At 40.6% G+C, this 15,403-nt stretch overlaps 1 protein-coding gene across 1 annotated transcript in view; it reads right to left on the bottom strand.

Annotated features, from left to right (window-relative positions):
- The window catches only part of Ppp4r4 (protein phosphatase 4 regulatory subunit 4), a 91,386-nt gene that overhangs the window by 61,131 nt on the left and 14,852 nt on the right, over nucleotides 1-15,403 (bottom strand). The window lies entirely within an intron of this gene.

The raw sequence follows: 15,403 nt of genomic DNA, 5'->3' as shown, positions 1-15,403 counted from the left end.
TGGGAAAGAATTAAATTTCTTTTGAAAAAAAATTTTTTCCATGAACTACAAACCCTTCTTCAGTGTATAGCCTGAGCAACACAAGTTCTGCCAGCATATCAAGTAGGGAAATCCCACCTGTTCTGAACAAGTGCCAAATGCATTAAATACCAATAGCATAACATTTACCTGTTTACATACTTTTAATAACTTACAATTATTTTTACTTCTCTCCAAACAGAATTGTGGTCATCTGAAGGAGAAAGGCCCCACGGGTTTATGTATTTGAGTACTTGTTTCTAGTTGGTGAAGCTGTTTGGGACAGTGTGGCCTTGCTGGAGAGGATGTGTCACTGGAGGCGGGCTGTGAGGTGGCTCCCTCTCTCTGCCTCAAGGCTGTGTTTCAAGATGTAAGCCCTCAGCTACTGCCCCAGCACCACGTCTGCCTGCCTGTTCCCAGGCTGCTCATGGACTCTAATCCTCTGGAACTGTAAGCCCCAAGTAAACTCTCTCTTTTACAGTGTTTTACCATAGCAAGAGAAAAGTTACTACAAGAATTACTAGTGGCTTTATGAAATGTATGTGAGCTTTAAGTACATGTTTTTTAGATAATACTTTTGTTTCTTCAGAGTTGTGTAGGTTGCACTCATAAGAAGTATGTTCTGGTTGTGAATGAGGCTGTCCTGCCATGTAGCAAGTCTTGACCTGTTGCAGTATGGCAGACTATGGAATACAGGGTACCACAATCATTTCACTGTTTTTACCTTTATAAATAAGTTAAAGACAAAATGAAGATAGGAAAGAGACCAGAAAATGAAACAGGAACTATGCTAATCTTAGGACGATGGCCAGAAGGTGGAAACGAGAGTCCACAAAAATAACTTGTCATAGGCTGAAAGGCAGATGCTAAAAATATTGTCTACACCCTAACCCTGGAATGTTGGAGGGTATTCTTAATTTTGAGAAGGATCCTGAGAGGAAGAGATCATCCTAGATTGTCTATGTCCGGTAACATGAGTATATAAAAGAGTTTCCCAGAGGAAAACACAGCACAGCACAGGACAGGCATTTTGACCACAGAATGGAGCTGGGAGTGATGCAGCCTCAAGCAAGGGTATGCTGACACTCACTAGGCACTAAGAAAGCCAAAATCAGAGTTCCACTAATTTCATGATTTTAAGCTTCTGGTCTACAGAACTATAAAACAACATAGCTTGTTGGTTTAGATTACCCAGTTTATGGTAATGCATTATATCTGCCACAAAAACAAATACACTACTGTTGTGATTTAAATGTGAGTATACGTGCATGTGTTTGAGCACTTGGACCTCAAAAGACAAAACATCCCACAGGGTCATATATCTGAATGCTTAGTCAACAGAAAGTGGTACTATTTGAAGAGATTAGAAGAAAGAGAATGTGTCATCTTCTTAGAGGAAGTGTGTCACTAGGAGTGGCTTGGTGGTTTCAATAGACCACACCAGGCGTGCGCGCTCTCTCTCTCTCTCTCTCTCTCTCTCTCTCTCTCTCTCTCTCTCTCTCTCTCTCTCTCTCTCACTCTCTCTCCACAAACACACACTATAATCTCTGGCATGATGATAATGGACTTAACTCTCTGAAACTATAAGCAAGCCCCCAATTAAATGTTTTCTTTTATAAGAGTTGCCTTGGTCATGGTGTTTCTTCACAGTAATGAAATACTAAGACACTGGCCTTGAGCCTAGATAAGACTGGTCCCACCAACAGAGAGCTATGCATGAGAAGGGGCTCACAGGGCCCCACCCACCACTAACTACTGAACTACTGGCAACTAACACTCTGAGAGAAGGGAGACACAGTATGCAGTTTTGTGCCCACGTTGGAACCCAGAATGCTCTGGTGATAGTTGAAACCCATTGTCATACAGACCTTCCAGGTTCAACTCAGTGGGACATAAACTAAACAAGAAGTCAGGAATATGGAAGATATTTGAATGAAGAAGGGAGTGTAGCAGGAGAGGGTGAGTAATCAAAGTACACTGTACACATGTATGAAATGGTCAAAGAAAACACTTTTTTTTTAAAGCTGACAAAATGGCTCTAAGCCTTACAACCTGAGTTCAATTCCTGGAACAGGGTAAAACAAAAACAAACAAAAAACAGGTGAAAGGAAAAACCTAACTCCACATATATGCCATGGTTAAAAAAAAAAAAAAAAGTAAATTTTTAATTATGGCTGGAGAGATGCCATGGCCCATAAGTTAACAGCACTGGCTGCTCATGAGGAGACCACAGTTAAGATTACCAGCACACACGTGCTATCTGCAACTCCAGTTCCAAAAAATCTGATGCTCTCTTCTTCCCTTCACAGGTACCAAGCACACATGTGGTGCACAGACATACATACAAGTAAAACATCCATGCATATAAGTTTTAATTTTTTTCTAAAATTTAAAACAATTGAAAGAGCATACTATATTCCTAAGAAATTAATACAGTACAATCACCTCTTAGATAAACTGTTGAAGTAAAATTATTTTGGTATTCAAGTAGAATACACAAGCTACGTAACATAAAACATGCTGTCACTGATTTTGATAAGAATACAATATTAACAAAACAGTAATATATCAGAGGCTGACACTGCTTATGATACATAGAAAATAAATAGGAAAAAAGCTGAACCTAAATCATAATTTTCATAATTGCTAACAAAAACCGAATGTCTATAATCAATTAATATATCTGACTCTTCTCTCACTATGAAGAGTGATAACAGAGCAGACACCAGAGTTAACAGGGAGCGAGGATAGCCAGATGTGTAGGTGTCAGTGAGCTCCCCCTCCTCCCCACCCTGGCATGACAGTACATTAAGACATCTCTCACATCACAATATCCTGTTACCCAGCAGGGAGAACCCAGGATGCTGCTAAGCATCCTACAGTGTGCAGGACAGCTCCCCACAATGAAGAACATCCATGGCTCAATAGCAAAAAATTACCCAAGAGACTCTGGTTTAGGGAAAGCAACTACTAGCTGAGAATAGCACTGCTAGATAACTGCTTAACCACAAAGACCATCTACCATCTTCAGCTACGTGCTCGGCTTCGTAGAAATACCCTAGTCCTGACATCAAGATGTGTACGCAGATTGGTAAGCCCAACAAGCTAGAGAAGTGACACTCAAACTTAGCATGTCTGAGCGTCACCTTAGGGGACTTGGTAAAACTGAGCCCAACCTCCAGAATCCAGTTTCATAGATCTTGTTGAGGCTCAGGACTTGATTTCCCGCAGGTACTCAGTGGTTCTAAGGCTGTGGTCTGGACCATGCATTGGGAGCCACCATGATAGATTTTTTAAAATAAAAATAATAATTTTAGAAAGTATATTGATTAGTTTTGTCAACTTGACGCAAACTAGAATTGTCAGGAAAAGGGATCCTCAAATGAGGATCCTGTAGGCAAGTCTACGGGATATTTTCATAATTAGTAGTTGAGATATGAGAGGGACCAACTCACTGAAAAAGTGCCCCACCTGGGCAGACTGAGGAAGCCATGAGGAGGGAGCCAGTAAGCAGCATTCCTCCATGGCCTCTGCTTCAGCCTCTGCCTTCATGTTCCTGCCTTGACTTCCCTTCAAAATGGACTATAAGCTGTAAAATGAAACTCTCAAAGTTACTCTCCAAGTTACTTTTGGCATTGGTATTTATCACAGGATCAGAAAGCAAACCAGGACAGGAAGGTAGAACGAGATGCCTGCAGTCACCACAACTTGTAGATGGAGTAGAATGAGCCACAATCACAGCAGCAGTTCACCCAAATGAAACATGGAATCCAACACATGTGCTCCCGTCTTCAACCGTCCTCACAGTAATGACGTAATAACAAGGAAAACAACCAACTGCATCGAGGTGGGATGACCTATAGTCTGTGCTAGCTAGTCTTATGTCAGCTTGACACACAATCTAGAGTTATCTAAGAAGGAGCCTCCATAAGATCCTCCTGTAGGCAAGCCTGTAGGGTATTTTCTTAATCAGTAATTGATGGAGGAGGCCCAGCCCATTGTGGGTGGGCCATCCCTGAGCTGGTAGTCCTAGGATCCATAAGAAAGCAGGCTGAGCAAGCCATGGGAAGCAAGCCAGTAAGCAGCACCCCCCATGGCCTCTGCATCAGCTCCTGCCTCCAGGTTCCTGCCCTGCTTGAGTTCCTGTCCTGACTTACTTTGATGATGAACTGTGATGTGAAGATGTAAGCTAAATAGACTCTTTCCAACCCCAGGTTGCTTTAGCTATGGTGTTTTATCACAGCACTAATAACCCCAACTAAGACAGTCTGCTTAAACGCACTTTAGAGCAAACAGTGAGGAACAATCTGTAGAGTGGTTGCCAACTGAACAAAAGAGACATGGAGAGCAGTAGACGTGGCTGAGAAGTGGATTGCTAGACTGGAAATTTTCAAGGCTGTGAGCTGCAATTACCCTTTTCTGACAGTCGGGACAAACATAACAAGCAGGTGTAGGTAACACATAGCTACACTACCACCGCTAAGTGGAAGGAACCCAAAACAATATTCTATGTAAAAAAGAGTTTTACTTAGTGCAGCATATACAATCTTTAAATAATTATCTAATTAATCTTAACCTTGTTTTTTAAGCAAATTACATTTCCAAGACCTCAAAACCTCTAACTTTCCATTGAAAGCCAAGCACGAAGAACACTCAGGGGCTGCCCCAGCTCCCTCCTGCCCTAACCTGCAAGGCATGCTCCTTTTTTAGGATAATCATTAGGAAACAAAGAGAAGGCAAACAATTCACTCTAAAGCCACTCAGCAAGCCATTTCTCAACCACTGAAAAGAACTGGGTTAATCATCTAACCTGCACACTAGAGGTTAAAAAGGGAAGAGAAAAAATTATAAGCCTAAATAAATGGATGTAGGACAGTCTTTCAAATTCTAAATTAGTGTTACTAATTATTAGCTTTCCCTTGGGAGATACACCTATTTTAAAATGCCTCTTTGGTGATACAGTAAGCCAATGAAAACTCAAGCATTCGTTACTATGATAAAGTTGGTTGTCACTGCTGCCACTTCCTCTGCTATGATAGTAAACACCATTCAGATGACTTACATGACCAACTGGCAGTTTCCAACCTCCTCTATTCAAGGGTGTTTTGCCAAGATCTTATACTCTCCCATGTCTGGCATAGAGACATGTGATAAATATTTATTTACCTCTACTTCACATCAGCATTCCACTCCTGTTGTCAAAGGCTGGATCTTATCACCATGTCTATAACCTTAAACTCTGTGAGCTCCCTTGCCGGCCAGAACCTCTGACACTGCATTTGCCCATGGGTAAGACCAGCTTCACTCTCATCACAGTTCTAACCCCTCAGCTCTAGATTCTCCGGTTTATACCACTGACATTCCTCCCTGGTTTTCTTTCTTCTGTGCCTCACTACTATGTCAATCACACCAAGAGCATTATGTCTTTGCTTCTCCTCCTAATAACAAGATGAAAGAGTGTATGTTATACCACATGCCAAGCCAGTGCTAGTAAACACCTGACTTACTGTCACAGTGGCTAATTCTCACAATAATCTTAGCAAGTGGATAGATACTATCATGGGCTACATTGTATTTTCTCTTTAGGAAGATAAAAGTTCTTAAGCTATCCATCCTGCACAACTCAAAACCTACACTGCCAATCACTATACTACACAGCCTCTGCTACAGTTGGATGTGTAGATGTGTACAAGTTCATGTTGGGACCCTTGGTCCCCAGATGGGAGTGCTACTTTATGAGGTCTCAGAACATTCAGGAGATGGAGCCTAGGTGCAGATGTGGAACACTAGGGGCCAGTCTTTGATGGTTACAGCCCATCTAGGGTTCTGATCTACCTACCTCTGCTCACATCTGCTACCACAGTACATCATGCCACAAGTCCGCCTCTGAACCACTAGTCAACATAAAATTTTCCTTCATTGAGTCACTTCTATGAGGTGTTTTGTCACAGCCACAAGAAAAGTAACTAATACAAAGTAAATGTATAAGCAAGATCAAACCCATCCTTCTACTTTATTCATTCCACTCTTGCTCCTAAGATAAGCTAAGCTATGCAACCCCCTACTATGGAAGGACACACAACGTGATAATCAAGTTGAGACAATCAAGAAAGGAAGGTTGATGTGTGTGTGTGTGTGTGTGTGTGTGTGTGTGTGTGTGTGTGTGTGTCTGAGGTGGGAGAGCAGAGCATGGTAGCACGTACCTATAATCTCAAGCATCAGAGAGAGTAAGGAAGACAGAAAAATTCAGGGCTGGCCTGGGCTATACAGTGAGATTCTAGAAAGAAATAAAGACACAAACAAAGAAACAAAGAAGAGGGAGGGAGGGAGAGAGGAAGAGAGGGAGAGATGCAGGGCATTATTTCTATTCTAGTCTCTTAAAATAAGGCTGCACGCTCTAGTTTATGAAACCCCTGTCCAATCCCACAAGGTTACAATAGGCCAAGGTCAGGATATAGCTCAAGGGTATAATGTTTGCTGAGCAGACAAGGAACCCCGGGTTTGATCCCAGCAATTATAATAAATCTACAGTCTATCAATCTATAGCCCTAAAATATCATCACTAGCCTAACACCTTACTCCAACCATCTAACAATTTAAATTTCATAAGAAGACAGATTCTCATGATAAGAATATTAACTATATGGAATAAAGAAAGCATTCTCTTCTCCTGGCCTGAAAAATATACGTAGTTTACTTAACCCTAAACCAGTCAATAAAGAGAGAAGTGAAGTAGATGCTACTCCCAAAAGATGGGATGACATAGTCGCTGCTGTACATGAGAACCCTGCTTAGAACGAAGTGCAGGGTTTAAATGACCTGTGCTCTGACAGCATCAAGGAACCCTTCCTAGTGGCTCTCACTCAAGATCCAATACAACACAGAAATTACTGACAATGTGTTTGATTTTATGATGAAGTAGGTTCCAAAGAGGCCTTGCTTTCAGATCATAACAAAAACTAAACTTCATATAGTTATTTGATTATTTCTTTATTCATCAAAATCAACACTAAAATTTCAAAACATTGCCTTAAATGACTTAAAGTCAGAGAATCATTAAACCCAATTATAATCACGCTTAGAATCACAAAAAAAAATAACATATCTTTTAACCTACCTAAAGCAAGAGTAAAATAAAAAGTAACATTGAAGGCCCTGCTTACCACATGAGGAAAAGCACTAACCACATTTCATTAATCCTTACATTATAGAAAAATATATCTCTATAGTTTAAAATTGAGTAAACTGAGACCCACGAAGGGGAAAATGGCTTCCTCAAAGCTATCAACTAGTAAAAACCACAGCAAGATTTCAACCTACAATTTCTAAGTCAATAATTTTTGGCTGTGCATCCCATCAGATCATAGTCCCATCACAAGAAACAGATTAACAGTCAACACTAAAAAAAGAAAAACTAAAATTCTCTGAGCTAGGGATGCAGCTCAGTGGGTGAGGGCTTGCCCAGCACACACAAGGCCCTGGGTCTGATTCCCCACTTAAACCAAAAACAGAATCTCTAAGTCGATACTGCCATAAGAGCTGGCAAATGGTTTATTTGGTAATATCAATGCTAGTAAAAACTATGGGGTATTTTGCTATCAGAATGTTATGTGTTGCAGGATATTTGGTCACACTGTTTGGTCACACTGTGAACCCTGAGACTGTGTACTGGATAAACCTGTTTCTAGTTGTGGTGTAGCTCAGCTCTAGCACACACCTTTAATCCAAGCACTTTCTGTAAACAGGACTAAATAAAATAGCCAAAACACTAAGAATGTAAAATTTATATAATTCCTGATTGGTTCATGGTTATTCTTGGGGTAGGTATTTTATTGTATATATGTGTAAAAATATAGATGTATATGTAAAAAAAAAAAACAGGACTAAATAAAGTCAACCACAGGTCAAGAGATGGGGCAAGCAACCAGTTGACAAGGAGTGAACACAGAAAAATATATGGAGATGTGAGGAAGTACAGAGGATGGATAGAGGGATGCACAGGAAACAGAAAGGAGGGACTTCAGCTTGGAAGGTTTTTGAAGACAGCATAGAGAAGGAGCTTTTTTCCTTCTGAGATATTGGCTAAGTAAGAAGGTCAGCGGGCACTTTCTCTGCCTCTCTGAGCTAGTAGGCTTTTACCCCAGCATCTGACTCCTGAGTCTTTATTGGTAAAATCAAACATTTGAGCTTTGGTTTAAAAACAACAGCTATGTTTGCAGGGATTTACAGCCCTAAGCTCTATTAAACACACACCATGAGGCGTGTGTAAAGAGACTCTGGCTGTGGAACAGCCTCTAAGTACCTAAAGCTGTGAGCTGCTTTTCCATCTTCCTCTTTTTACCAAAGGCACAAAACAGATCTCTGACTCTCAAACACACATCTCAGAAGAATCTAGACCTTCCCTCTCCTCACACCCCACAGCAAACCTCACAACACTCTCCAGCAGGATGAAATCTCCACTTGCCCTGGAAGATAGCCAACATATAAAATACAAATACGTCTGAGGTATCATTAAAATCTTATTTTTATGTAATTTACTTCGAATTTTTCCAATTTTATAATTCCATAGTAAGATTATATTTGGTATTAGCTTCAGTGTTTTATTAGACATAGAAATAAAGTAATCACTATAAAAATCTTTGTTATAAACACATGTATTAACAAGCATACACACAAACATGCACTTGTGTATAGCCAATCACAATTTTAAATGCATGTCTATTGGTAAGAATACAGGCGGAAAAATATAATAATGAAGATCATAGTTCTGTTTGTTTTGCAAAGTAAATGGGAAGTTATGAAAGTCAGCTTCCATTCCTAAGCTAGAGGTAGTGCTGAAAGGTGTAAGGTATGGAAACTATGAGGGCTTCTAGAAGCTCTTTCCCTGGTTGGTCTTGTAAACATCCTGATGATTTCCCCATTAACTAATATTGGAAAGAAAATCCTTTTAAAATGTTCCTAAAATATATTCCTGATATGTTGTGGCATAGCAGGAGGGACATAGTAAGCAAGATGATTTAAGAGAGAAGCTCAGAAGGGAAAATAAAATGGCAAGCAACACTCGGCAGACAGAGACCTGAAACCTGGCATCTGTAAGAAAGCTTCCTGCAGCCGGGCAGTAGTGGCGCACTCCTTTAATCCCAGCACTCAGGAGGCAGAGGCAGGCAGATCGCTTTGAGTTCAAGGCCAGCCTGGCCTACAAAGTGACTCCAGGACAGCTAAGGCTACACAGAGAAACCCTGTCTCGAAAAAAAACAAAGAAAGAAAGAAAGAAAGAAAAGAAAAGAAAAAAAGAAGAAAGAAAGAAAGCTTCCTGCAAGAAGAGGGAAAGACCCAATTGCTGAGCCTTCAGAAAACAAGTGGACTGATAGGGTCCAATCTTGCAGGAAGTACTTATTCAGAAGTGCTAGGTACCAGGCACTGGTCTCAATGCTCCAGCACCATCTAGTAATGCTTTATGCCTCGAATAGACTTTGTCACCCAGCAGTTAGTGGCTGGGAACTTGAGAGTCCTGATGGAAAAGGAAGAACATACAATTGAGATGCAGTTAGGCTTCAACAAAAAGTCAATGCATTTCGATTAAAAAGCCATGAATTCAATTTCACATTTGGAAGGCCACAAGACGTTCTAGAAGAGACACCTTGTGCAAGGATAACACCAGAATGACAGTAAAGTATCTTGGCCTGAACTTCAGAAACAAGTCAGGGACAGCTACCTACAGTCCAGATTTGGAAATGATTACCATGGAGATGATTATTAAAATCCAGAGTGAATAATGACCCACACAGAGAACCTAATAACACATAATAGTTCCTGCCTGCTCATCTGACTGATATGCTGGTAAATAAGACACTGAGTTGGAAGAAATGTAAAACAAATCAGTTCTTACACTTAAAGAGATCTTGAGTCAACTAAGTCAGTCTGTAAAGGCTGTGTGGAACAAGGAATCCTTCTCCCCAGTGCTAATGAGAGGGACCCAACCCCTCACTCAGGTTGGGTTGTTTGGTACTGTGAGAAATGTGAATTTCATTTACTGTACATATACCCAAAAGAATTGAAGTCAGCTACTGTGGATAACAGCAAACCCATACTTAAGGATGCACCATTAACAATGCCCAAGTTGCAGACTCAGCTTAGGTGCCCATCACTGAATGGATGGATAAAGAAAATGAAACTGTGTGTGTGTGTGTGTGTGTGTGTGTGTGTGTGTGTGTGTGTGCGTGCGCGCGTGTGCATAGATAAATCCATAACGAAAGATGAAATTATGTCACTTGCAGGAAAGTGGAAAAACTAGAAATTATCATGTTAGTGAAATAAAACAGTTCCAAAAAGACAGGTACTGCATATTTTCTCATACGTGTGAAATCTAGGAGAAGGGAAACTTGAAAATAAATATGAAACTACTGCGTATATTCACTGACAAAGAAGAAGGGGATGGGATAAGAAAAAGTAATAGGGAAATATCAAACTACATTCTATTCATGTATAGAAAACTCCTTACCTGGTACAATCAACATAGGCTACCTTTTTAAAAGAATGTCAGTTTCATGCAGTCATTATTGTAAGCATCTTTTGGTGGTTATTTTTTAAAGATTTTTTTTATGCATATTAATTTTCCCTTAACATATACATGTGTATCACATGTGTGCCATGCTAAAGGAGAGTATTGGATACCCTGAAACTGGAGTTACAGACATCTGTGAGCCACCATGTGTGTGCTGGGAATCAAACCATGGTCCTTAGCCAATACAGTAAGTGCTTTTAACCACTTAGCAATCTCTCCAGCCCTTTGATTGTTTTTTAAGTGGTCAAAAGCTATCAGAGGTGGATTAGACAGCCACTTGATTGACAGCTTACAAAACCCTGTGCCTAAATCTGTCAATCAAGAAGTCTCTTCTGGGCCATTTATATGGCTCTGCAGGCTACGGTACTTCTTGCCAAACCTGAAAGCCTAAGTTCAAGCCCCAATACCCACAACAAGAGAAGGAGAGACCCATTCTCAGAAGCTGTCCTCTGACTGACACATGTATACTGTGGCATATGTACAAGCACACATATGAATGTAAATGTAATTTTTTTAAAGACCTTCCTTTGGCAATCAACTAACCTGTCATCATGGCAGCTGGTTGCTTTGAACACTCTATGACTGTTCTGAGGAGACTCCACTCCAACTGTAAGGAACACCTCTGCTGCAGCTGAAGTCCTCACTTCTGTTTCAGGAGGCTTTGCTCAGGAACAACCACTCCAGACAACATGCAGTGACAATAAGCCTAGGTGACTTCATCCACCCTTCCACTGACTCACTTAGGATGGGGAAGGGAGCACCTCCTCGCTGACTCAGCAAACGGCCTGTGGTTCGTGCTTATAGGAGGCTTGTGCTTGGTGTGTATGTGAAGCATGCAATACAGACAAGGAGCCAGGCACTGCGAAGGAAGACTGATTGGTGAAAGGCTGTTCACAGGCATGCCAGGCCCCTATGGCTATGTAAACATGCTGGTTTTTACTCTTTGCAGACTCATCCCACTGGTTTTTCTGTGGTGCACTGGTCCCTGCAATGCAACACTAGATTCCAATGAAGGCTTCTTCCAAATGGACGTCTACTGTCTATCCGATGTTTTTACGACAAGTAGAGCAGTATGAGCTAGTAACACCAAAGATGGATGGAATCTAGGCGCTCATCCCCAAGCACCGTACAGCAGTAACTAGAACTTACTACAGAATGACACCAGGGGGCTGGAGAGATGGCTCAGCCATTAAAGGCTAGGCTCACAACCAAAAGACACCAGGCTACCCTATTCATTTAGCAGTTACATGTCTTAAGAGTACCCGAGAGGACTTTCCAAGATGGTGGCGCCCAGTGTGTACTGTATCTGAGTAGCAGAAGATCAGAGATTGTGGACAAAGGGAGTGACCTGGCTGCTGACTCCAAACCACCAGTGTCTGTGCTTCCTGGACAAGAGGAGACATCCTAAGAGCCAGGCGCCTTCCACCTACTTGAACATGACTCCCAAGTTCCAGAAACGCATGGCTCCAGCATCCAGACCCCAGACCCAAGACAGCCTCTGCAGGACAGCTCTGTGATAGCAGGAACAAGGTCCCAGCCCCTGGTCCATGGTTCCATTGGTCCCCCTTTGGAGACCAGCTGGACAGTAGGAGCATAGAGGGTCCCTGTTTCAAGATAGCAGCTTCTGGCACAGTCTGAGTGCCAGGAATGCAGTGTCTGCTGGGTGAGCAAGCCAGGAACAACCAGATGGCTAAAGGCCAGCATAAGAACACAATCAAGAAAACAAGGGCAATATGGATTAAATCTTGACTGCAACAACAACAGAAATAACAAAAAGTCTATACACTCATAGAATCTGAACAACTCCCTCCTCAATGACTGGGTCAGGAAAGAAATAAAAGATTTCCTAAAATTCAAGAAAAATGAAGGCACAACATACCCAATCTTATAGGACACATGAAAGCAGTGCCCAGAGGAAAATTCACAGCACTAAGTGACTTTTTAAGAAACTGGAGTGACCCTATAATAGCAACTTAACAGATCACCTGAAAGTTTTAGAAAAAAATATGAAACAAAGCACCTAAGAGAAGTACATAGCAAGAAATAATCAAACTTAGGGCTGAAATCAATAAATTAGAAACAAAGAATCAACAAAACCAAGAGCTGGTTATTTGAGAAAATCAACAAGACAGACAAGCCCTTCGACAAACTAACTTAAAGGCAGAAAGACAGTATCCAAATCAACAAAATCAGAAATGAAAAGAGGGATATAACAATAGACACTGAGGAATCCCACGAAATCACTAGGTCTTACTTCAAAAGCCTGAACTCCACAAAAGTTGAAAACGTAAATGAAATGAGAATTTTTCCTGATAAATACTAAAGTTAAATCAAAATCAGGAAAACAGGTTAAATAGTCCTATAAGCCCTAAGGAAATAGAAGCAGTCATTAAAAGTTTCCCATCCAAAAACAGCCCAGGGCCAGATGGTTTCAGCGCAGAATTCTACCAGACTATCAAAAAGAGCTAGTACCAATACTGCTCAAACTATTCCACAAAATAGAAACAGAAGAAACATTGCTAAACTCATTCTATGAGGCTACAGTCACCATGATATCTAAACCACACAACGACCCAACAAAGAAAGAGAATTTCAGACCAAGTTCCTTTATGAACATTAAGGGGGAAAAAAAAACTCAATAAGATACTCACAAACTGAATCCAAGAACACATCAACAATATCACCCACCATGACCGAGTAAGATTCATGCCAGGCATGCCAGGGTGGTTCAATATATGAAAACCCATCAACATAATCCACCAAATAAACAAACTGAAAGGAAAAAACACATGATCATCTCCTTAGATGCCATAAAAATCACTTGACAAAATCCAACATCCCTTCATGTTAAAAGTCTTGGAAAGATTAGGGATACAAGGCACATACCTAAACACAATAAAGGCTATATACAGCCAGCCTATAGCCAACATCAAATTAAATGTACAGAAATTTAAAGCAATTACACTAGAAGCAGAGACAAGACAAGGCTGTCTACTCTCTCCATATCTCTTCAGTATAGTACTTGAAATCCCACCAGAGCAATAAGACAAGTAAAGGAAATCAAAGGGATGCAAATTGAAAAGGAAGAAGTCAAAGTATCCCTCTTGGCAGACGATAGGATAGGATGTGACCCCCAAAATCCCACCAGAGAACTCCTACGATGATAAACACCTTCAGAAAAATGCCTGGATACAAGATTAATTTTAAAAAATCAGTAGTGCTCTTGTATACAAATGACAAATGAGCTGAGAAAGAAATTAGAGAAACCACACCCTTCACAATAGCCACAAATAATATAAAGTATCTTGGTATAACTCTAACCAAGCAAGTTGCAGACCTATATGATAAGAACTTCAACTCGCTTAAGAAAGAAATTGAAGAAGATATCAGAAGATGGAATGATCTCCCATGCTCATGGATCAGTAGGATTAACATAGTAAAAATGGCCATCTTACCAAAGGCAATCTACAGATTCAATGCACTCCCCATCAAAATACCAACACAATTCTTTACAAACCTTGAAATAACAATTCTAAACTTTATATTTAAAAAAAAAACAGAATAGCTAAAACAATATTATACAACAAAAGAATTTCTGGAGGTATCTCCACCCCTGACTTCAAGCTATACTACAGAGCAACAGTAGTAAAAAAACAAAAAAACAAAAAAACAAAAAACAAAACCTATATGGTACTGGCATGAAATTAGACAGGTTGGTCAATGGAACTGAGTTGGAGACCCAGAAATAAACTCACACACACAAGACACTTGAATTTTGACAAAGGAGCCAAAACCATACAATGGAAAAAAGACAGCCTCTTCAACAAATGGTACTGGATGTCTACATGTAGACAATGCAAACAGACTTATATTTATCACCCTGCACTAAACTCAAGTCCATGTGGATCAAAGACCTCAACGTTAAACCAGATGCACTAAATCTGTTAGAAGAAAAAGTGAGGAAGAGCCTTGAACTCATTGGCACAAGAGACAACTTCCTGAACAGAACACCAACAGCTCAGGCTACAAGATTAACAATTAATAAACAGGACCTCATGAAACTAAAAAGCTTCTGTAAGGCAAAGGACAGTCAATAGAACAATAAAGGATTGCAGAATGAGGAGATCACAGAGTGGAGAGTGCAGCCAGAGTTGCTGAAAGGGGGTCCAAAGGGTTGCCAATGGTAAGGAAGCAAGGGCACAATACCCTAAGCTCAAGAGCTGCAAAACAAACTGCTGGTGGGGTACAAGGAGTCACAAGCACTCAACACCCACAGCAGTAAACCACTGACCTGTGTGCCAAGCTACAAGTAAGTCTTGGCCTAGAAAGCTTAGAGCCACGAGTCCCTACTTCTCAAGGCTGTGGAGCTATGGGTTCTAGGTTTGAAAGCCTGGGCTGTGAGCCTCTGACACTCAAGAGTTCAGGAATAACATTATGGGAGCTGCTCCTCTCACCTGCTCATGATTATTACCCAAAAGAACAGAGACCTTCAGCCAGCCATCTGTAACATAAAGGACAAGATATAGTAGGGCATAATAGGGTTTGGGAGTCAAACCAGAATTTAGAAATACAGTAAAGAAAGCATAATTTCCACAAAGCAAGAATCTGATTAAAAGAGTTATTTATTGGTCCTCTAATGTCTTTCATGATTTCCTAAATAACTCTTCACTTCACACCTGCATGTTTTCCTTAAGAGAAAGTTAATTTTCTTCTTGATATTCCTCACAGTATAATAACTATTTTAGGGAAGTCTATATTTCTTTTAATAATATATGAAGTGCCAATATTAGAAGTAGCCTGTAAATGGGGGATTTTAGGCTT

This window comes from Acomys russatus, chromosome 1 (genome assembly GCF_903995435.1).
Source record: "Acomys russatus chromosome 1, mAcoRus1.1, whole genome shotgun sequence".
In the NCBI taxonomy this organism is placed as follows: Eukaryota; Metazoa; Chordata; class Mammalia; order Rodentia; family Muridae; genus Acomys; species Acomys russatus.
Note: the sequence above shows the minus strand (reverse complement) of the source record. Positions and strands in the feature narration are given on the sequence as shown.